The sequence below is a fragment of the Pseudopipra pipra genome, chromosome 7 (assembly GCF_036250125.1).
Source record: "Pseudopipra pipra isolate bDixPip1 chromosome 7, bDixPip1.hap1, whole genome shotgun sequence".
NCBI lineage: Eukaryota > Metazoa > Chordata > Aves > Passeriformes > Pipridae > Pseudopipra > Pseudopipra pipra.
This window is the reverse complement of record NC_087555.1, coordinates 5,679,607-5,703,740: the sequence shown is the minus strand read 5'-3', so window position 1 is coordinate 5,703,740 and position 24,134 is coordinate 5,679,607. Positions and strand designations below refer to the sequence as shown.

The 24,134-nt window shown below is 43.1% G+C and overlaps 1 long non-coding RNA gene across 2 annotated transcripts in view; it reads right to left on the bottom strand.

Annotated features, from left to right (window-relative positions):
- LOC135417559 (uncharacterized) overlaps window positions 1-24,134 on the bottom strand; it is a 119,587-nt gene that overhangs the window by 9,907 nt on the left and 85,546 nt on the right. For both annotated transcript variants that reach the window (XR_010432104.1, XR_010432103.1), the window contains one exon: window positions 13,795-13,859. This is a non-coding gene — a long non-coding RNA (uncharacterized LOC135417559). The remainder of the gene's footprint in view (window positions 1-13,794; window positions 13,860-24,134) is intronic.

Genomic DNA, 24,134 nt, shown 5'->3' with positions numbered 1-24,134 from the left:
CCAGGTATACTGCATGCCTATCCAAGTGAAAGCAAACTGTGGTCTGCACTCTGCTGCCAAAGGAATGGAGAAAAGTGCATCAGCAATGTTGATGGTGGCACCACTTGGCTGCCTTAGGCTCCAGTTTATACTGAAGCTTCAGCATGTCTGGCACAGCAGCACTCAGCGATGGGGTAACTTCATTCAAGCCACTGTCTATCTCCATTCTCCACTGGGCTTATGCACAGGCCAAATGGGGCTGTTGAAGGGTGAGTGAGTCTTGCTGACTACTCCTCGGCTTCCCAGTTCATGGATCATCTTATGGACGGGGATTAAGGAGTCTCAGTTTGTGTGGTATTGTTGACAGTGCACTATTGTGGTGGCAATCAGCACCTGCTGTTCCCCAACTCTTAGCAGTCCCACAGTAGAAGGGTCCTCTGAGAGGCCAGAAAACACACTCAGCTGTTTAATCCCTTCTGTCTCTATAGCAGATATCCCAAAAGCCTATCAATGTCCTTTTGGATCTTTGTATCAATACCCAGAGTACATGGGGTGTCTCTGCCACTTTAAGCTCACTTCAGCTTCTAACACCATCAGTTTTGAGAACAACCTATCACCCCAGAAATAGAAATAAGGCTCCGCCACCACATACCCTGATGGCATCAGAGTGCACTGTGCACCAGTGTCAGCCAAGGCCTGTATTCTCATGGCTCTGATATGCCCTGCCATCAGATCCACACAGTCGAACAGACACGGTTATCCCATGCCTCTACCTGGCTAGAGGCAGGGCCCCTCTAGTGCTGATTTTGGTCGTTGTGACTTTCTCCCTGTGCATACACCCAGGAGGTCCCTTCCTATGGCCTCATACAAGGAGCTTGTACCTGACAGGGCTATACACAGAGTTTCTCCTTGAAGCCCAGCAGATAATGATCCATTATCAATTTAGATTTTCCATTCATCGATATCCTACACAAATATCCACCAAGAGAGAAGGTCTCGTGAAACAAAGGCCTCCATCACAGCTCACATCTGGTTCAAGCTTCTGCAATGGGAGAGCAGATAAGCTTTTATGTACACACTTTACAAACACATCCAGTCCTGGCCTGATGCCAATTTAAACATACATTAGCAGCACACACAGACATACATATACATGTACACACATGTGGATTTGTTGCCTGCCTATAAATAGGTGCTCATCTCTCCTTAGTGTACTTATACCTGTATAAGCCTATGCAACATAAAATACACGTGCATGGACACACACAAAGAATATTATACCAATGCACATACAAAATTTATAACCATATGCCTTCTCCCATGTCATTTAAATGACAAGGAATTTTGCCACTGCTGATTTCAGCAGGAGCTGCATAGGGTCCACAGTACTTTGCTGCCCATTTAAATCTACATTTTATTTCGCTGAATTTTAGAGTGGTGGAGAGAGGCAGGTGAAAGCTAAATTTAAAGATAGGAAGTTTTTCATTCTCAAAAGTGTGGAGAGTCAGCATGCTTTACTACAGAGCCTGGCTGCCCCTTCGATAGAAAAGGCAGAGGAAACAGGAGTCAATTCCCCTCTGCTGCTGAGAATGGTAACTGGAGCCTCCCTGTGAAAAGACTGTTTCATGGGATTTTCCAGAGACCAGAGATCCAGCAGCCCAATATCAACACCCTTTGGCAGCATTCATCATTGTCTTGGCTATTTTAATCCATCCAGTTGCCCTGGGGACAGTGCAACTTATGACTCCATTTGTTTGATGCAGCCCTACAATAAATCTGGTTAGTGGAGCAGAGAGTGCAGGTGACAGTCATTGTGATATAGAGCAGATTCCTTATTCTCAGAACCTGATCTTGAACCAGGCATCTCCTGAGATGCCAATAGCTCTATTTGCTGTTTTTTTATAAATGAAAACCAGCAAACAACAGCAAAGAGCACCAGCAGCCTGGCACTAACTGTCACATATGCAAGAAGTCTGAAGGTCCTGAATTTCTTTGCCTAGTGGTAATCTGACCATAGCACTGCAGCCTCACCACTGGCACCTTCATGGGCACTCACATGAAGAAGACTCAGCTGTTCCTGCCTTGTCCATCCAGCTTATCATAGAGGTGCTGGTTCTGCTCTGATAGCTCTGGCTGTGCTAAGCTGTCTTACTCTGCTCTGCTTTACTCCTTGGGAGGAATAGCTCATCACACTTGTCGTTCTTCCAATGCCAATGAACACGTTTCCTGTGCTAGGGCCCAGTTTATTTAAAAACAAAACCAAACACCAGAACCAAATGATGCCAGATGTTCAAATAATTGGCACTGATGTCTTTCAGAAATCTGGCCATGCATTGCTTGAGACCCAGATCTGCCCTTGGTGGGCAAGCCAGCTTTTTGGCTCTGGGGAGACAGCAGGGGATGCAACAAAGTGGTCTGGTTGAGAACTGATTTTTAAGGGTAACTAAACTTCCAGCACAACCTTCCAGTCAGTCACATTGTGGAAGTCTGGTGGGATGAACTTAGACAAGGAGGGAATTTGTGCATGTGAGCAGCACAGAGGATCTGGGCTTTTTCTGTACTTCAGTTCTCCTGGTGTAAAGAGGTAGGAATAAAATAACTCACTTATCTCTGAGTGGTGCTCCATGTGGAAATGCTCCCAAACTGTTCATGAAACTGTTTATGAAATGCTCACAAACTGTTCTACAGGGAGGGTGCTCTTGTAAGCATCTTGCAGGGGCCTCTTGGTCGCATGACAGGGTACTCTAAGTGCAAGAGAGGGATTTGCTTTTACAGTATGACATTTGCCAAGCAATTAACGTGAAGAGCAGTGTGCTATAATCACTTTTTGTATTAAACACACACAGTAAAAATAAATGTTTAAAGACACATGGGTTTTTTATGAGTTTAGGACATGATGTTTTGCACATTACTGTAAGAATCCTTACTGCTACCATAAGCTTCTGTTCAAACTGTGTAATTATTACCAGGGACTTTTTTGTTCTCCCATTATGCATTAACTGCATCTAAGAGATACAGAAATGAAAGAATCTGAGTTTTCCTAACTTAATGGTTGGAGGATTTGCTGTGCATTTCTTATTTTACTTTTGCCATAATTTAATCACAGTCTGAGAGATTAAAAGAGGTAAACAGAAATGCATTTTGCCCTGGACAATAGTCCAATCTTATAGAAACCTGCATTAAACTCACAAACTACAGGGAGAGACAGGATTATTATGATTCACATGTCTTTTTCCATTTCCACAGGACTCCTTTAATCACTTCCCAGTAAGCTTTTGGAGGCAGCCTCATCTGACCTCTGCTGTCATCCTCCAGCCCACAAATATAAACCAGGAGTCATCCTAGAAGATGCCATGGGAGCAGATACAGAGGCAATCCCCTCCTGTATCCAGAAGCTGTAATTGTGTTCATGTTAATTTTGTAACTCACCCCAAAGCCCACAGGATTGCAGGTGGGGTGTTTCCTATACTTTCATGTTCCAGGAATATAAAACCAAAACAGACAGTGACGTTTGAGGCCCTGGTCCTGACCCCAAACCAAAGCCCTGCCTTGTTTTCTATTGAAACAGGTCCCAAAGGCAAAACCTTCTGGAAACACAGGTTTTGGCACCACCAACAAAACTGTGTTGGGTGAGGTGCTGGACCTACCATGAAAGAAATACATGGCTTGAACCTAGTCTTCAGCTCAGATCACAAGGGAAGGTAGTAACCTGGATTTCTAGTTAATCTGGACTTGGACTCATATACTAATCCAACTCTAGACCCAGAGATGGTGTGCAAACCCTGCCTTAGGAATTCCAGAAGGAAACGCCCCCCAAACACAAGAAAACCCTCGGGGCTGTAGTCAAGCTGACTGCAGGCTGAATGCAGGGTCCTAGCCTAGCAACCATTACCATTTCTGTATTAATATTCATGGATTTGCGCGCTACCGGCCTTGGGAAGGAGCGAATGTCCTCTAACTGCAACTTCAGCCTGGTCAAGGTGACTGACCTTTTTCATTAAGTGCTTCCAAATTTCCAATCTAGCCGTGGATGTGAAAAATCTGTGCTAATTACAGACTTGTCAGGAGGCCAAAAGTGCAGAGGGAAGATAAGGGGGGTTCTGAGAGTTATTTAAAGGCACAGCATCAGCATCAAGAGTGTTTTCAGCTTACATTTACATACTGTCCCAGTCTCGTTATTCAGGTAGGGTTGTCTAAAAATAGGGCCAAAAATCTGGGAGGGCTTGAGATGCTGGTACCTGCCCTCGACTCAGATGGCCAAGGTGAAACTCTTTGGTGGTGCTCAGTAGCAGAGGAACCAATCTCCCTGGTTTTCATCCCAGTCCATTCTGCATTCTGAATCTCTGGTACCCTCATGTATGCTATAATAAAATCTCAAACTGTATGTGCACAACACTTACAAATAGTGCTTAAAACATAATGGCTTGTTAATATAACACATGTCATCTGAGAGTTGATATGAGTTCTTTCCCTTTTTAATAAAGCACATTTTGAAACTCACTGACTTTTATTCTTTCCTTCTTTTTTTTAAGTTCCCTGGCATTACGTATAAAAACCCCATCAGTGTGAAGTGGAATGTAATGCAGTTTATTACCACTAACAAGGGAATGGCCCATATAACTCTCGAGACAAAGCCTCAAGTGAGCTATGAAGGTCACTTTCTTGCATCCAGAAAGAAAATGTAATACTGACTATGTTGTGCTTTCCATTTCAGACACAATGTGATCTGCTTTCAGTTTTGTTGTAATAAATAGTAAAAAAAAAAATAAAGGTCTTTTGGATGGACTTTCACACAGTCAGTCCTCTCCACTTTGGGGGGATTGAAGGTAAGTATCTGTCTAGATTTTATATCTGTCCAGCATTATTTATACTCCTCCGGATCTGCTGGTTAGTTTGTTCATGAATCTTTAGAACATGACTGTGTACCCAGTCACTGCTTCTCTCTGCTGGAAACACTCAAACATCTCAGTGGGTAAAGGATCAAACTGCAAACTCACAGGCTTGATCATTACCAAGTTTACCTCTGGAGCTCTCCAATAATATGTTGTTGCAGTTCTTGGAAATCAAGCTTTCCTGTGATCCCCCATCACTGTTTCATGTGACCATGAACCTTAGAGAAATGTTAAAAGATGGCAATGCTGTATTAAAGCCAATGTGGCATCAACTGGTCACTGGGGGTACCAAGGTGCACATTACATGCTGGACAAACGTACAAGTCTTCTGACTGTTTAAGCCTTAGGTCATGAATGAAAATAAACAGCAATCTCCTTTTCCAGGCATTACTACATCAGAGCCCTGCTACAGGCAAACATTGGGAAAAAACTCTGAAAATGTAGGTTTGCTTTTTCCCCCTTGAACAAACACAGTGGCGCACTGCTGCAAGTCAGAGACAACTGGGGTGTAACTGGGATGAGATACATTTTTCCACACCCCCATTCCCCTGGTCCACCTTTCTATGGTTGTAGAAGACAAACAGTCTGGTGGAGGAAAGATGGGTTCCACCTTCCTCCTCAGTCCTGAGTTATTTTGGCCTTCTAGAAGGCTTAGGTTTTGTGCTCTACAGCTGTAGTAATTCACATTTTCCTTGAGTTTCAAAAGGAATATCTTCCTTGGGTGGGATGATGTAGAAAAGTAAAAGCTAGTATCACATCATTGTCTTCCCTTTGCAAATGGTGTCATATAAAACCAAGTCAGAAAGTGTTGTGGCACTACCAACAGCAGTTTTCAAAATTATAACAACGAAACACTTGATTAAGAAGCTCCTGATCTCTTGTTTGGGGCAGGAAGAGAAGGCACATGCAATCATGTCTTGAAAGAGAAAAGCACACAAACTAATGCTGGATTTCCTGCTGGGTCCAAACCTGAGGGCAGGCTGAGTGCTGAAGGAGTGAGCAAGAGGGACAGCTGCCTGCACATACAGGGAATGGGCACTAAACATACAGCGTGCTCACAGCTAAATAACTCTGATAGGATCTAATCTTGCTGCTAATGCATCCAGAAATAAGTACTCTTTTGAGGTATGTAGCTGGCAAATTTTCTTAACCCCAGTTAAGTCAACAGAAGAATGGAGATGGGTAAAATATTTGACCCTACCTATTTGCTTCAGATATTACCCTGAACATCAATTTCTTATCACTAACTAATTCATCACTAACTGATGAACATTTAGCAGCTTTGCCAAACATTTGACACTTCAAGTAGGAAAGACAAATTGCAGTGTCGCATAAGCAACAAAAGCCAGGGACCATCCTCAAGATTAATTTAATGATGCAAACAAAATGTTGGGGTTTGTGAACCCCAATCCTAGCACTGGCCAGCATTACAGGACAGGGTGCTAGAGCTGTCATCATCACCAGTTTCATTACTGTAAACAGACCTGAAGAAGCTAGAAGAGAAACTGTGGTGGATCAGCATTCCTGTGCCTCTTCAGAAAAACTGATCCAAGTATTAGGCTAATTCTGCTTGGGAGAGGACTGGCAAGAGGCATGACACAGTTCCAGCCTCCAAACAACACCCCCTGCATGCAGCTTGCCAGCCCAGAGCTGCACAACAGTGTTATTTGGCTGAGTGTATCTGAGGAGAATAATGCTGCCAGTGGTGCTAATTATACAGCTTGGACAAAAGCTGAAGTCAGAGGCAGTACTCAAGAAAGGCAAGCAGTAGGAAGCTCTGCCAAATCCAAAGCTTTGGCCGTTCTTCCCATGTTTGGCCATGTCCCTTACCCACACTGTGCTGAGCCCAGGCTGACCTGAACAGTGACATAAGGAAATGCTAGAGAAACTGCTTTAGTTTTGTAAATAACAAGCAACACTGTCAATGAGTAAAAAATTATAATTTTGTTCCCCTGCTCCTTTCAAAAAAACACTGTGTCTTCATAGGCACTCTCCAGGTTTCAGTGCTCTGTGCCAATCCAGGCTGGGATCAAGTTTGGCAGCAATTTAAAAGAGAAAAAAAAATGCTTTTTATAGAGAAATGCATTTAATAGAGAAAAAAAAATGTGTTTTTTCCTCTGTTAAATGGATGGATGGATGGATTAAGTCTAGTAAGATGGGTTCTAACCTGCCACCGTTCTGAGACAGACTCAGAAAATATTTCCAGTACAGAGTAACAACCCTAACACTAATTTTATTGACTTGCTGAAGGTATATATTTCATGTTTACTTTTATATACTGATAGATATAGTAATTTTTTATACTTATCTATACTCGCATATCTGTCTGCCTGAAAAACTGATCTGTTACTGAAAATCTGTTATTTTGCTCTCAGTTCTTCTTCCTGTCAGAAACTGAACTGATGGCCTTTGAGGATCATAGGGACATCTCAGAAATTTGAAGGGAAAAGGCAACAGTTACTATCCCTGCTTTACACACACCCAGCTTTACACACAAATGCTTCCTGGCTGGCTGCTTCAGCCCCTTGGGGCTTTTCATTTTAATTCTTTTAAATTACTGCTAAGCAACCCTGCAAATTGTCTGATGCCAGCTTCCTCCCTTTCCTCCTAAAGAAGTCAGCAGGAGTTTCACTTGTGCAGTTCTCTAAAGGGGAGCAGAACTGGGACTATCACAGCACGCACTGAAACCTGTGCTCCCCAGTTCATGACAAGTTGTTGGTACATTCCCTTAGAGTGAAAAAAGCAGCCAAATAAATCCAGAGAGCATCTGTATTTGGATTTATGCACACCTATCCCGTCTGCAGAGCAAAGAGCAATTCAGCTTCCTCATCACACATTTAGACTGACTGCCCTCTGATTTCCACAAATGCGCTCTGCTCACATTGGAGGTGTGGCGAATCCATCTCCCCTTGCTAGCCCTGCAGTTGCCCATTTCCTGGCACCAGCCTGGCCAGGGTGCGATGCCAGCTCCGGACTGCCTGCCATAGGGCACTGAAACAGCACCCTGGAATTCTGCACCAAGATTCAAAGGTGTGGGGACACAGTGACTTCAGCTCTGTGTAGCACAGGACAAGGTGACCATGCAAAGCAAACCAGAGCACAGGCTCTCAGTTTTGGCCTTCAGTAATATTCCACTTTCCAGAAGACTTTGCTTAAGACCTCCAAAGCAGTCTAACATTGATTTTATGCGCAATTGTAATTTCTTTATAATTGAATATCTTTGGAAGTTTTGCAGCCAGGTAGGATTCTGCACCCAAATATAGACTTTACTGTGCTATCAAGGGAAATGTCCCTTGCCAAAGAGAATCAGTGATTGACATCAAGGAAGGAAAGCAAACACCAAACCTTTAAAAAAATCCCCATGTGGATGCAGACAGCATGCCAGTGCAGATCAGAGCAGGTACAGTGAGAGGAGGCATGGATGAAGGGGTGGGGAGATGGAAAGAGGGCATCTGCAGGGTATTCAGCTCTGGGTAGATTTTACTGCCCCAACAAAGCAAGACTGAAACACTGAGTGCTGTGATATCCTCTGAGTTTGTTTTTTTCTTTCTCCCTGGTTGTTAAAAAATCATCTGTGAGATGGAGAGCAGCTATTATTTAAATATGTAACACCACCCCCTTTTGGTGTTAGCGATCTGAGAGTGGTGCCCCAACACTGTAAATCCAGCTTTATATATTTACACATGGCATTTCCTTGACTACTACCATTTTGAACCCCCCAAATCCATCAATCTAATGGAGATATATGGACAGTAAAAACATGCGCTGGAAAACTACTGGCACATTGTATGAAATGGTCAGATTTAATAAGCTGATTAATTATTCACTCCAATTGAGAGTGAAATATACTATTTGAGTCTATTTATGGATGCCTGATTAGTGCAAGTAATTTTCCATTGCTTTATTATGTTTGCTAACATGAAAATCATGTTGTGATAATGGTCTTAAGTCATTTTGTTGTATAACCATGTGCCAGCAAGCTCATTCCACCCAAGGCCAGGGACACATTCCAGTGGGCACCACTTACTTTCACACCGCTGTGCTATTTCCAAGGGCTTCTGCAGAGCCAAGTTGCCAACAGAGTGGGAATTTCATTTAAAGGGAGCCATTACACTGCCAGGCTCTCTAAGTGGCACGGCACTATTTTCAAACAAGACTGCCACTGTGACAAGGTGCAGGAGAAGGGCTGGGCTGGCTGCTCCCCAGGCTGTGATGGATGTCTCTGGTAGTTAGAGGGGGGATGCAGCAGTAAATTGCATTACACTGTTGACTACTTGTGCTGTAGCAAAAGGATGCAAGACGCAGCACCAGCACCTAATGCAGCCACTTGGCAAATCAGCTCCTTGAGGGCTGACCTCAGAGTCAAAGAAGAGTCTTATGGGCTGTCATGTCCAACCTCCCATATGAAAGTGGCCTGAGTATTTCATCCCATTAGCCTGTACTGAGTTCAACTTGCTTACAGATATAAAACAGTAGCAGCCACAGACAGCAGGATGGGGAAAAGCCTTGACTCCATCACTGCATACTCTAACGCTCCAGGCTCACCATGTGTCCAGGCTTGCATCCCACAAGGCCTCAAATAACTTTTCCTGGCTTCGGGGTGAACTGAAAGGAGTGCAGCAGCATGTGCCACCCCTGCAGAGCCCTAGGTACTCTGCCCTGGCAGCTATGTACTTTTGGAAAACACCAGGAAAGGAAAGAAGCAAGAACAGAGAAAGAGCTGGATGGCATGGCCTGCTGGCCAGGTTTGCCACCCAGCGCATCCTGGTATGTGACTTCGGACAGTGTTGAGTGGGTCACTCTCAATATTCATCTCAATAACCCATTTCAAATGGACAAGTACAGCAGAGCGCTCTGCCACTTCCCTGCCCTTCTGTCCCCTTCCCCACACCACAGAGCTCCTGGCTCCAGCCCCAACATAACACTACCCCTTTTATTTTACACAAAGTGTTGATCTCCCTTTCCTGCAGCCCACAGAAGGCACTGCCTGCTGAAACAGCAAGAATTGGAGTTGGAAATAGCAGGTAATTATTATAAATGAGAGCAACTGGAGTAAGCAGATGAGGAGCACGAGCTGAGCCTGCTCCTAAGTCAGTGTCATGGTGGTTCCTTCCCCACCTTAGGCCAGGGGGATATTCTGCTAAACAGGCAATGAAGAGTTTACCCACTTTTTGTCTCTCTGCTATGAAAACCAAGCAGGTAAAACCATCCAAGTTTTAATCTTGCAGTGGCATCACAGCACTGAAAAGCCCATGTTCAGCAACTGGGCTGAGACTCGAATCGGGAAAGGCAGTGACGTCCCCATCCCAGGGCCAGCTGGAGGCACTGGCATGACAGGAACTTGAACACTCTCAAATTCCTAGACAGTTTTTGGCATTGTTCATTTTTAGCAGTTTCTCCCCTTCTCTCAGTTCTCTTTGGATTTTGCAAGTGTGCTTTTTGCAGACGGATTCAGCTGTGCTGTGAACAGGGATGGGGCTGCACAGCTGTTCTATCACCCACAGGGCAGTTGTGGCTGGCAGTACTTCAGGCAGACACAGCTGGGTTTAGCAATTGTGAAAGGTGCCAGACAGATAGACACCCTTTTCAGACCCTCAGGGAAGCCCGTGCTCCCACATACCCTTCATCTACCAGGAAGCAACTTGCAAAAGGTGTGAGGTAGCTCAGCTCCTGAGAGAAATGCAAGCAAAAGCACGTGCATAGGCTATGGCTGATGGAGGGGGAACTTCACAGTAACCAGCACATTGCCTCCAGCAACAGCTTCCAGCTGCAAAAAGCCAGGGGTCCCTGGAAACGTGACCTCCTGGCTGCCACACTGCCCTCTCAGCCACAGGTCAGGTCCCAATCCCTCTCTCAACACCATGCAAATGCCATTAAAGAAGGAAGGAGGCAGTTGGAGTGAGAGTGAGGAGGCAGGGGGAAACCTTCTGTTAAGACTGCGGAAATTTTCAGTGAAATGAAAACAAATTGCTCTAAGTAAACCATTTGTCACAGTCTGATTACTCTGCTGCCACTCTGGGAACACCAATTTGTCATGCTAGATCAGGATAACAGCAGGCTGACTGTATGAAATGGCACGCTGCCTTCTGGCTCTTTCTGCCTGCAACCCACAAGGGTAGCGGGGATCTCCTGCAGCTCCTTCCCGGTGCCCATCCCTCCTGATAGCACAGGCACACACTGGGGTCCCTGCAGTCAGTGTCACACTGCTGATAGACTCCTGCTTCCCAGCAAGCACCTCCATCTTCTGGAACTGCAGCTCCACCTGAGTCCTGTTGAATCTGCTGTTTTTACCTGTTTATCCCAGTGTGTCTACCTAAACTACAAGGTGTCCACAGCAGGAATTATTTCTTTCTAGTGGTTGGCATAATACTGCCCTAAACTGAATTTTGACACTGAAGTGTCCTGGCAATACACCTATTAATCATAATTTTTCTTACTTTAAAAGCCCATATCTCCTGTTAGTTACACCTTCAGGAATGCCATGTCCAAGCCTGTGGAGTCCCAACCCACATTTCCCCCTCCTTGGTGAGTTTCAACAGTGTATAGGTAAAACAATAAAAAAACCCTAAACAAACACAGAGAAAAGAACAACAACAAAAAAATGTTGCGAGATTCACATTTAAATAGGTGCTTAAAGAAGGAGGATTAATGCAAGAAAGTAAGAAGCAAGGACTAGCCAAAATTCATAAAGTATGGGAAAACAGCAGAAAAAATTCCAAGTGCAAGAATAGATTTCCTTAGCTTCACTGTCCATAGCTAATAAACAATTATTTGAGTCTCCCCTGCTTGTGTCTTTCTGGAACTGTGCAGCAGTTTGTAATGCTGAAAACAAAACAATTAGCTCCAGACCAAATAAAAATATCTTTGAGACAACAAAAAGATAAATACCTCGAAATGTCACTTTGCATAAATGCTCCATTCAGTCCAACACAAAATTCTTCATCTCATTTTCAGATTATTGATCCTTTTTCTAAACCTATTCTCCTTTTAAATTGGTAGGTCAACATTTAAATAAAGAGATGCCTTTTTGAAAGGAAAGCAAAACAACAAACATGTTTTGTTTGCAAACCACAGGAATGAACTAGCTGAGAATTTCCTTTTTCTTTAACATTAATAAATAAAAAGGGGAAAATCAGAAAGATATTAGATTTTAGAGCTTCTCATTTCCCATTTTGGGGCTATTAGGGCTTGGCAGGTCCCCACTGAGTCAGAAAACTATACCAGTTGCCTTCGATTTTCTGATATATTCATTATTTGTCAAGAGCAGTAATGAAGGTGAACTTGAAAAGCTGGATAAAATCTTTTATGATACATTATTTGTTTTACAGGGTGGAGATTTCAGTCCTTGTATATTTGAAAAATATTTAGCAGAAAGGGACAGTTCTCTAGGTATAAGTTTCAGCTAAATATTGTATAGCAGTAATAATAATAAAGTATTGTGTCACTTATTATGGCAATGGATTACATTATAAATGCATGGTGTTTCCATGGATTAGGAAAACAATCTCTGGGACCACTTCTAAGGAACACTGAAGAGGTAAGAAAGGAAAGAAAAGGCATATATGTTCCACAGCAACCAACACACTTGCCATTTCCAAATGGGTCCACATTACAATGGGTCAACATGGTAGATACAATTTTCAGGACTCAACAAGAAATAAACCCCTACTGATTTAAGCATTATAATATAATGCCTACAAGGAGATCATAATTTTCTAAATCTTAATAGTTTTCTGAATCCACTTTCACAAAGTTTTAAGTAGCTACTTCCCAGTCACAGGGATTAATATGAGTGGTTACTGCAGCTAAGAGAAAAAGTTTTATGGTGAGGAAGCTACCTGATTACCAACAGTCCTTTAGGTCCCAATAAAACAGCAAGAGCTGGTTTTCTCATCCCATCTCTGGGTGGGTTCCAGAATACCACACATTGACACCAGCACAAGTGAAATGTTGGCAAAACAAGAGAGTAAATCACAGCAGTGAGATATCAAACTACAAACTACTACTTTTCCCCCCGCAGAGACCATTAGCTCTACCATGTCAGTCACCAGCCTAAGTCATCAATTCACCTTCACCTTTTTAGTCACAAGCATCTGTTACCAGCCCAGCACAGCTCTGGCAGTGAGCACACTGCAAGGGAATGGAGAGAGAGTGCTTGTAATTCCAAAGGCAGGTTCAGTGTGTGCTTCTCTAGTTCAGTGAGCATTGAGACACTCCTCCTTACTCTGGCATTGCAAATTCCAACTGATCTGAAACCAACTTGTATTTTCTAACTGCTGCTGCTGAGTTTGAACTTCAGTGAAAAATCTATTTGCTAGAAATGAAAGTTGCCAATGAATAATCAGTCTGTTTATGTGGCTTAGGGAAGCTGAGACAGAGAGACAGAGAGAAAGAAAAAGCCAAATAACTCATTAAGTGATCTATATCATGCCAGTACAGTTGGTATAAATTATAATTATCCTAGTAAGACTTTCTCACTTATATAAGCCCCCCCATTCAGGGATCTCAAAACACTTTGCAACCATTAATGATGTTAACTTCATAACATTCCTGACCTCATTTACAGGAAAGGGAATTGAGGAAAGAGAGAAAACACCACCATTTTCTGTAACAGATAGCTTTCATTTTGTAATTGCCTGTAAAGTTTATACCTGAAACTAAATCACACTTAAAAATCAAGGTCAGTTCTGAGCTCTTGAGCCAGCAGTAGGCATTGCATTACAGTGTGAGTGAAAAAAAAAAACCAAACCAACCCAAACTAACACAAAGACTTGTGCTGGGATGGCCTGTCTGCAAAGCTTCTGCAAAGAGCCTTGGGTCACTGAAATTTGTCACCTTGGAAACGTGGCAGACTCAAGGAGCAAGCTTCTGCCTCAGGTTCTCACACGAAACCATCCCTCCCCCTACCTGAAACTGTACTCACACGTGGGATGGGTGTTATCAGTGTCCACTTCTGCACATTCACAACTCTCGGTTTTGGCTCCTGCTCTGAAAAGAAAAATTAAAGAGAAGCAACATGAAAACCTAGGAAAAGAAAAAAAACCAAATTGGAACAAATAGCTGAACACATTGCATGTATGCACCTAGGAGAAAGCAGGACTTGAGTAGCATTCACCACGGATTTCTCAAGAACAAATTGTGTCAAACCAAAAATAATTTCTTCCTGAGAGGTGACAGGTTTTGCAGGTAGAACAACAGCAGATACCACATACACTGACTTTACCTATTGTTTTTTATAGCAGTCTCACAGATGAATGAAGGAAGTGTGGAGATTTCACATTGTGGGAAGAATGCAAAAGTGGTTGGAAAACAGCACTTGGGAAAGCAGTTATCAATGTTTCAGCATCGAAATAGCAGAATGGACCCACGTGTTCCACTGGGAGCTGCCCTGTGTCTAGGACTATTGAATACTTCCACTAATGATTTGGATGATAAAACAGGACCATACTTATTAAATCTGCAGATCATGCCAATTAAGGGAGAGCAACCCATAAGGATGAACAGACTTGGAACTGAAAATTATTTAACAAATGAGAGCTCTAGCCACAACCACCAAATGTGCTTTAACAGGCCTGAGGGCTTGTTTTTCCCTGTGAGGTTCATGAAACAACCCTTCTGCTCTCTTCAGCAGGAAGAAGGCCCTGGAGAAGCACCACATTTGGGTTCTGCATTTCCAGACAATCAGATGCCATCAGGAAAGAGTTTAATTGGAGCACTGAACAGGATCAGAGGTCCAGAAAACAAAATTTCTGTGGAAAGCACTACAAGAATTTGAGGAGTTTAATCTGAAACGGAAAAACTGAGAGAGGAACCAGTAACAGCCTTCTGTAAAAATTCTGTTTTCTACTTCTGTGATGGATGGCCTGTCAGAGGAGAGTTAGAAGGACAAGAGAGGTTGTTGCACTGGACTAACATCGTAACTATTAACCCAACAACCCATTCCCTGCTGGGCTCCCAAGTCTAAGTTTGTCTCCATGGACTATACAGGACTCTTCCAGTGGTATTAGCCTTTTAAGCTAAAGTTGGCCTTTAGAAATAATTCACCTGTGTTATATCTGTAAGTTCATTTGGGCCTGTTGCAGGGTTTGTGTTGGACCAAAAAGGCCATCAGGCTTGTGCAGTAGTTTTGAACCAGATAAGGTTCAAAATTAATGGAGAATTCACCTTCTATATTGGGGCTGAAAGGAGAATCCAGGTAACAAAGAGCAGAGGGGTGGAGTCAGTTGTTCTACGGCAGAAACCCAAAATCTATAGCTTGCCATATTTGCTAATTGTTTAGTAAAAATCAATTGCCAGGAATGTCACAGGAAGCTGAGCATCGTTGAGAGCACTGGGGACAGAGACACAAAGAGGACATAAACAGCAGAACAAACTGCCCCAGGAATGGAGCTGCTGCCACCCAGCACTGCAAACTGCTGTATTTCTTCTGATGTGGTGCAGAAGAAACTGCAGCAGAGCATGGCTGAGCCATGCCATCACCCTTCACCCGGTGTCTCTAAAGAGTCTACAAAAACATGTTTGCTTTGGCAGCTCAAATTTTAGAGTTTTACAGAATAAGGATCTTAAGGCAGGGAGGAGCTTGTTGGGGTTTCCAAAACTTTTCTTCTGCAAAAAGAGAAGAATTTTATCATTGTAGACCACCCATGTTAGAGAGGAGTCATCCCAGAAATTCTCCTTTGTGTGGCTCTTCTCTACTCAGTTAAATTAATCTAAAAATGAAATTAACTTTCTTGCTCCCACCACTGAAATTCCCATCCCAACCAGATAGCCAAATAATGTTAATACTAATTTTAATTCTGAAAAGCATACCAAAAAAAAGGAGAATTTTCTCATTATTAATGGAAGAAAAGCCCTATTTAGCATATCTAAATGAAAAGTGTAAGATCGATAACCCATACAATAGCAATCATGAAAAAGCTACAAGATGGAATTATTCTCTCAGGACTTTTATCAAGGTAGTTACCATACATTAAATGTGAAATCCACCCAGAAATCACTCAGAGAATTCAGTATTCACATACTTCTCTACAGTAAATAATTCCCCCTGCAACAGTAAATGTTCTGTTTATGACTCCATAATTCAGGTTGTGTCAGCAATTAGCATGTGAAGTTTTAGGCAGTGTGCTACATTTTTTTAAGAGTTAGAGCAAGGTGAGCATTGCAGGAAGCCAGGCTGCTGCTGGGTTTGCTGGAACAGAGGCCAGCACAGACAGTGAGCAGTAGTGCTGGCTCCTGGAAAGATGGACACACGGAGAAAGGGGATGTGGACAGCCCACACCCACACAAAGCACTTCTCCAACTGCAAGATGTTCCAGTGACCTCAAATGAACTGAAGGCATGAAGATGTTTCCCACATGGCAAACACTGCTGTACACTTCAGGAGAATTAAAATGAAGACTTTCCTGTGCAAGTTGAAGCCAGCAAAGTCTGTTACCCAGGGTAACACCTTTGTCAGAGGGACATGAATAGCATCAAGCACTTTATTCTTTCTGTTTCAAAAGTTCTCTTAATTAGGTATTACCATGTGTTTTTCATTGTGGAGAAGCTGCTTTAATTACTCCTAACAGTCACCGGAGGGAATTACTGCTGTACAGAGCAGATCAGCATTCTCCTGCTTCATACCCCTGACAGGAAAAGTGCAGTGTCACGTAAAAATACATTGTTGTATTTATCAGGTAGTCTTCTACAAACAAGAACAGGCTCACATAAGGTCCAGTGAACTCTAGAGAGGAAAACAACCCCCTTCTTCCATTTAGCTGTTGCAACACTGGCTTATGCTCATGGTAAATCAGTATCTTAGGCAACATGCAGCATAAGAGGGGACATTCATTTCCCTCCCTGTCTCTGCCTCTAGCAATTTTGCTATGCTCCTTAACTCTGGGTCTGTGCAGGGAACATGCTGGGGAATGAGGTGAACAATTGTGTATGATCTAAAATTTGTCTGACCCCTCCATGTCCAGCACTAAGCTATGTTTCCAAAGGCATGAATTTTGAAGGTAATATATTTGTGTTTGCCAAAATATTAATCTATCTGGCCATTTTAAAATCATAGAAGTGGAGAAAAAAAGCACTTTTAAAATGGTGCTTTGGAAGCCATATGAAAGACAGCTCAAGCCTTCTCTCGATGGAGCCAGAGGTACAAGTCAGTATATAAGAATATCTGAATAGGAGTAGACGAGCACAAACTCCAAAGGTGGTACCACAGACAGGGAACATCCTTCAAAGTCTATTAGTTGCATTAGCAGACAATACAATGTAAGCGTAGTAGGAGAGATGCACTAATACCCTTGGACAAGGTTTGCAGGGTGCTGGCAATGCAGAACACCTGTAAGATTCAGCTTTGACAGACTGAAGCTGTTGCAATCATTTAATGTCATAAATTTACCAAAGAAGCCAGAAGAGTGGAAAATGGAAGAGTGTATTGGGCAGATAACTCACATCAATTATTTATTTCTACAAAGTTCCCAAGTCTGACATCAGAAGTCTGCATTAAATAAATGAGATTCTTTCCATATTCATTAAAATAATTGCTATTTTCATTGCACTAATGATATGAATTCATTACTACTGCACAGTGTCTATACATACTCTCATGAGCTGATTTTATGCATTGTCATTTGTAACTAAATTAGCAGTAATGGGCAAAAGAAATCCCAAAACTTATTATGGTAACACTATTTGGAATAGATCCTGATATCCTTCTTTAAAGATGGTTGTTGTTTATTAGACATTTCTGTGGGACCACAGGTGTCTGAATCCAACAAGAGTAAGGGTTCAGGTGGAAACTAGCCAGTCAAATATGGGGTGCATAGTCCACTTTAAAGCCTACTGTGTTGGCAAACACAAACTTTAGTTAGAAAGCCACAACTGAAACCTAAAACCTTAAGCAAATCTTGCTGGTCTCTAACCAAATGCCCAGGGAGAACATTTCAGTTATCAGGACACAGCACACAGAGACATAAAAATATTCAATCACCAGGGGATAAGGCTACACAAATTTAGGTCACATTAAACATTATTTTCTCTTTATAGTGAGGAGTAATTAACCACTGAAACAATTGGCCAAGGGACTTGATACAAGCACTTGATGTCTTGAAAACTAGACAGGACATCTGCTTTTTAAAAGCTCTGTAGTAACACCTGCTTAACACAGGAATGAGCATAGGACAAAACACTATGGGCTGTTTTATTCATTAGGTCAGTCTTAAACCACAGCACAGCATTGCTACAAGCTGTAGGGTCTGATATCATATGAAACCCTTTGGTACTCCTGCAACCAATTCTCCTCTAGCAACATATTAAGTACGTTGAATATTTATTTGAAAGGTCTCAGATTTTCTGATGAAGAACAAATCATCCTCATTGCATATTCGCAGCTGATTTTACAAACCACAAGGCCAGATCCTCAGCTAGAATAAATCACTGCAGTTCCACTGATGTAAGTGGAATTTGATCATTTGTCATGAGATGAAAAATCTGAGTCCCTTATCACAGGCACTTATATATTTCCCAGTTTTCCCACATTACTCATGCAAATCTCCCAGTGATTTCCATGTAAGGCTGTGAACAGACATCTCTACATCTTCAGTGCTGCATTCTGGACTTTCTCTAGCATTTCCTTGACAATTCTGTTTATTCAAATTTTGTCATGTGTGCACCTTGTTTTCAGCATGTTTTGTCAGTGCTTAAAGGGAATAATCAAGCCAAGAGCTAACCAGCAAACAAACAGACTTAATGAGGTTATAAACAAGATTAGCACTTCAAGAGGACAGGTCAAATGCAGATGGGCACTCAAGGGACAGATTTCACCATCAAGGCAGGTGTGCCATGTTAAGGAGGGATGGGGGAGCTCTTAATGCTGTGTTTCTAACCAGAGATCTTGAAAATACAATATTGCATAGTGGAAACTGAGTGTTTATAAATATTTATACAAGTGAATTCAGTAGGAATAATGACACTATTGTTTTAAGATATTATTCTCCTTTGCCAGAGGAGAAGTATAGGCTAAAATATCATAAATGTAGCTTGTGTAAGGTGCAATGCATACATTGCATGAAGTGATGCAATCATGAAATACTCCAAGTGGGAAGGGGCCTCTAGAAGTCTCTAGTCCATCCCCTGCTCAGAGCAGGGATAATTCCAAACATGGTTCTGATTGCCCAGCACCACTTCCACTCAGACCTGCAACCAAACTGGGACAACCAGAACCAACACACACTACCTGCTCCATTGCTGAACTGCTCCTGCTGTCGATAGTTTTTTCTTCTACCCAGCAAGAATTTTTCCTGTTGCAGCTTGTGTCTGCTGCCTCTGTCCTGCTATAGTGCACCCCTGGGAAGGGCCTAACTTCCACCTCTACAATGATTCTGACTTATGTGCTCCAGCCTTCAAACACCTTCACAGTCTTCCACTGGACACACTCCAGCCTGTCAGCATCTCTTCTACAGCCTCCATAACATACGTGCTCCAATGCGGATCAACCCCTGATGTTATTTGCAAAGCAGAGCTGAAATGAAAAGTGTCAAACACCCAGCTATTGTTTTTGAAATCCTCGTGGTCTTTCAATGCAAGTGGTCAAAACCAGAACTCACCAGTCTGTGGGAACAAGTTGAGTCAGTCTGCACCTGCATTTAATTAATTGGAATCAAAAGGAAGGGCCAACCTTAGCTAAATGAGAAACACAACATTCTCTCTGTCAAAACAAAGTGGAAAACCACTTAATGATCTGTATGATAGTGTGTGTTTTTTCTCTTGGCTAAACACAGGCACCACATGATGTGACTGTGAATGTGTGGGATCAAAACACCGGTTTAGGACGATCCTGGCAATTCTGGTTAACTAAAAGACAACACCAGGTGCTGTTTAAGAGAGAATATGAATAAAACGGAAACGCTGAAAATGGAGGAAAATGGAAACTGATTTCGGTGAAGAAATCCTGAAATCAAACTCTGTGTGAGTGCAACCTCATTCCTTTCACCAACAAAAGCCGAGAAATTAAAATAATTTCTGCCAGTCCTAATTAATTGCCTTTTACATTTTCAAGCCTTATGGCCCATCTTTATACCTGCCTAAGAGAGAAAATAGTTTTTGCTGTACGTTGAAGAATTGAGAGTAAGAATTTATGGGCTGAAGGGAGAAAGCATGTGACAGTTCAAAATTCTTTTAAGAGTTTTCTGGCATCTTTCCCCTACTGAAATCAGGTTTTCAGCCTGACAGTGACCAAGTTATAGCAGGATGTACAGGGCAATGCCATGCCCTTTCAGAAGTGTGTCACAAAGCCACGTGTTGTGTTCTGCAACTGCCACTCACAAAATCAAATACCACTTCCATGAAGGAATAGTTTGGGATAGGCTCAATAATAGAAATCCTTTCTCTTGTGCTAGAAAAGGGCTTGCATAAAAGTGACTTAGGTTCAAAGGAGTGAGGTGGTACCTCTTCCCTTAAAAGGAGGATTCATTTTCCTACAAAGAAGGAATGGGGCTGATCCTCCATAGGATCCAATAGGAACTTTTTTTTAAGTGCCAGACATTTGGATGTATTCAGAGATAGTTGTCTTTCCACAGCGCCAGCACAAAGAAGAGGGATTCTACAGTGCCACATCTGCAGTCAGTGCCAGAGAGCAGCCTGCTCTGGCAAATTTCACAACTGATACAGGGATGTGAAAAAGGAAGAAAACCTGAGGCACTAAAGGACTCCGAACTAATGGAAAAAGGCAGAACAACAATCTGCATTTTGAAACAGCAATATCAAACTGCAAATAGACACATCTTTAGAACTTTGAATCTATCATAAGAAACAACAGATTTAAACACTGATCTCTCTGTTTTTTTAAAGTTTTCCTGTTAATAACAGTCATCTTGCAAAACATATGGTAGCGGAACATTGGGCACATTAGAGAGTCACAGCCTTCCTATAGCCTGACAGGTTTTTAATTACTGAGAAGGAATTCTCTCTACTTCTACACAGATGCTCCCAAAGTTGACAGCCTCACTGACAGTAGGGTGAGAAGCAGGAAGAATATCCTTACACCTGCAGATTTCCGTGCAGAAACCAAAACAACTACCAGAAATGAGTGCATTTCTTCACAATTCATGGGAAAGAAAAGGAAGGAGAGAAAATAAGCACTGTTGGTGCAGTAGGTGGTCGTTTTTCTTTGTTCCCTAGTAAGTCTTTTTGAATGCAGTTATTTGCTTTACTGAACTTGGCACATTGCCTGTAACATTTGAGGACTTTGCTGCCTTAGCAAAGTGCCTCCCCTGAATTCATTCCATTCACAGGTTGTTAATAAACAAAGGAGACTGTCCCTTTTTATTTTTGCCATCTAAGGAAGCTCACAGGATAATAGCTACAGAGCCCCCAGCTCTCGAAAAAAGCTTTTGTAAATAGCTTTCACCCTCCACTTTGGAAATATGATAGATGTTTCACCCTCCACTTTGGAATAAAGATAAATGTTTGCATCACTGTGTTTGCTTTATTCCCTAAAAAAACCCCTGAAATCTTAATGCATGCTCAGGTGCTGACATCACCATGTCAACATGGCTAAGAGCAATACTGGAGTCCAAGGCTCCCATCATGCTACAAACCCCTAAAAAAGGACAGAGCAGCTCCTCTGCACTGATGGCAAAACATCCTCCCCTCCTGTCACCTTGGCTGAGGGAGCTGGGTGTGTTCAGCTTGGAGAAAAGGAGGCTCAGCGGGGACCTTATGGCTCTCTACAACTACCTGAAAGGAGGTAGCAGTGCGGTGAGAGTCAGTCCCTTCTCTCAAGTAACAGGCCAGAGGACAAGAGGAAACAGCCTCAAATTGCTCCAGGGAAGGTTTAGGTTGGATATTAGGAAAACTTTCTTCACTGAAAGGGTTGCCAGGCATTGGAACAAGAAAATGGTTGAGTTCTCATCCCCAGAGGTATTTAAAAGACCTGGAGATGTGGCACTCAGGGGCACATGGTTTAGTGGTGAACACAGCGGGACTAGGAAAGAGATGGATTCAATTTTAAAGGTCTTTTCCAACCGAAATGATTCTATAATTTTATACATTGACTCTTCTTGATTTTCCCAGCCATATTTCAGGAGATGGCTTCTCATCAGAGGGAAACAGTACTGAGAAAAGACGGCTGGTTTACTGTTCAAAGAACAGTAAACATAGAACAGAAAGGATTTCTCAGCAAACACAGCCCTAATTCTCAGCTGGCATGAGTCGGTGGGGCAGTTTGAGCCACATTAGAAATCTCAAATCCAATTTCCAGGCTTCCCCCACCCCTTCCCACAATTATCCTAACATCAGAGAGAAACTTTCAGACCAGAGGCTTCTGTAGGGGAAGGGGGAAATATTTACACAAATAAATATACTGTACAAACTAAAGGCAACTATATATATATATTACATTTCTGTCTGTCAGTCCTTTCAAGCCCCTCCTTCTAACTGCTTTAGTCCAGGAGCAGCTTTTCAAGGCTGATACGTAACACAGTCTGCCATGGGAGTGTTCTGGGCTCCTGAACGCTCCCCCCTCACCAAGTTCCAGTTGTTTGTTGCAGTCTCTCCTCCTCATGAAGTCCAAGAAGACAGCTTTGAGTCCTTGCTCCTCTGCTGCTGTGTGATTTCTCTCTCTCATACCTCGGCTCGTAGGCTGCTGCAGTGTAGTTCAGCTTATCAGTGTCCACGTCCTGGAATGTTGATTTCTCCTCGGGTTTTCGGTTGTCCTGCATTTTAGTTCACAGCAGAGACATCCTCCAGGCCCCTCTCTCTCTCTCTCTCTGGGGTCCGTCTCCAATTTCACCCAGGATTCCTTTCCTGAGCACCAAGCTGATTTAATCAGCCCGTCCACTTGGCTCTACTTAAATGCTGAGCCTCACATCCACTCTCACTAAACAGCGAGAGGGAAAAAACCAGCCCTCCTCTGCAGCTTGGCTGCAAAGGTGGGGGGGAAGGAAGAAGAGGGCCTGGCCACAGGGTCTGCCTCTCTCTCCCACTTACCAGTTGTTTGTGAGTCGCATCCCTCACAAACACGCACTCATTCCAATGCTGTCTCTAACTCTGGCCTAGGCAGAGTTAGGGGGGCTGCAGGGCTCCCCTCTTCCCCGTGGAAGGGGAGAGAGAGAGCCCAGCCACCCCTTGGCCTTCTCCACCTACATGCAGCAGACACCAACAGCAAAACAACCAAGACAGAACTGCCAACAGCTTCCGGTGCTGTGATATATGATTTTGAGCAGAAGCGAACAACATGAGTGGTGACTGGCTCTCCAGGGAACACTGTCCTGGCACCCAATCACCTCTGAGCCCCCCCAGCCTCTCAGGGGGGCCAATTTCAAACTATGACAGCCGGTGTGACCGAAGTCAAGAGAGTTGTCATTATTTACATCAACCAGGCTCTAGGCCTGAATTTCTCCTTATTACTCAAGCTACCACCTACAGATGGGCATGAGACTGAGGGGTAGATTTAACCATGGACATTATCTCCCAGGAAACTGGAACATAAAGATAGCCCCTGGCGTGAAAGGTTCCACCACATCTGTGATGTGTACCTGACCTGGTTGGGATTGTTATTGGGTTGCCCATCCCTTCCAAATAGTACCTCTAACAGCACCATTTCTCTCAGGCGTAGAATTCCTTCTTCCATGGTCTTCCAGGCTGTTTTATGATGATGCTCCTGCAGGAGGTCTCTCTAAACAAACTTTTTTCTTACACGTGTTAGAAGCCACACCCAGAGGGAAAGGGGTTCTGACTCCTTCACAAATGCCTGCTCAATGCCCACATCCTGGGCCAGAGCTCCCATATACCTTGCTTTGCTGCCATCAAGTCGCAGGCCTTCGCCCATATGGTCCCAAACCCAGATCAACCAGGTCAGAATGGGCTCATCACGTGTAACCTGGATACCTGTTGAAGACCACTTCGAAGGGCTTGCTGGGGGAACCTTCAAAAACTGGGATCAGCACTTAGCAAAAGCTATGTGGCTAGTCAACACTAGAAGCTCTGTCAGTGGGGCTGGCCCTCCCCACTCAGAACTCCTTCACACCATAGATGGAGACACTTTCCTTCTCCACAAACCAGACTCCTCCCTTTTGAAATGGGGATGCTCCTGGTACCATGAGGCACACTGAATCCTCCTGATGAAAAGGCTGAAGAAACCCCAGGCAACATTACTACTGCTGTTCCTACAAATAAGATCCTCAGTTCACACCACCCTGCATTCTTTGGCTACTCTGTTTAACTTGGCACATGGATCCATCAGGTTAGACACATGTGCAGGATGGTGTATTCTACTGG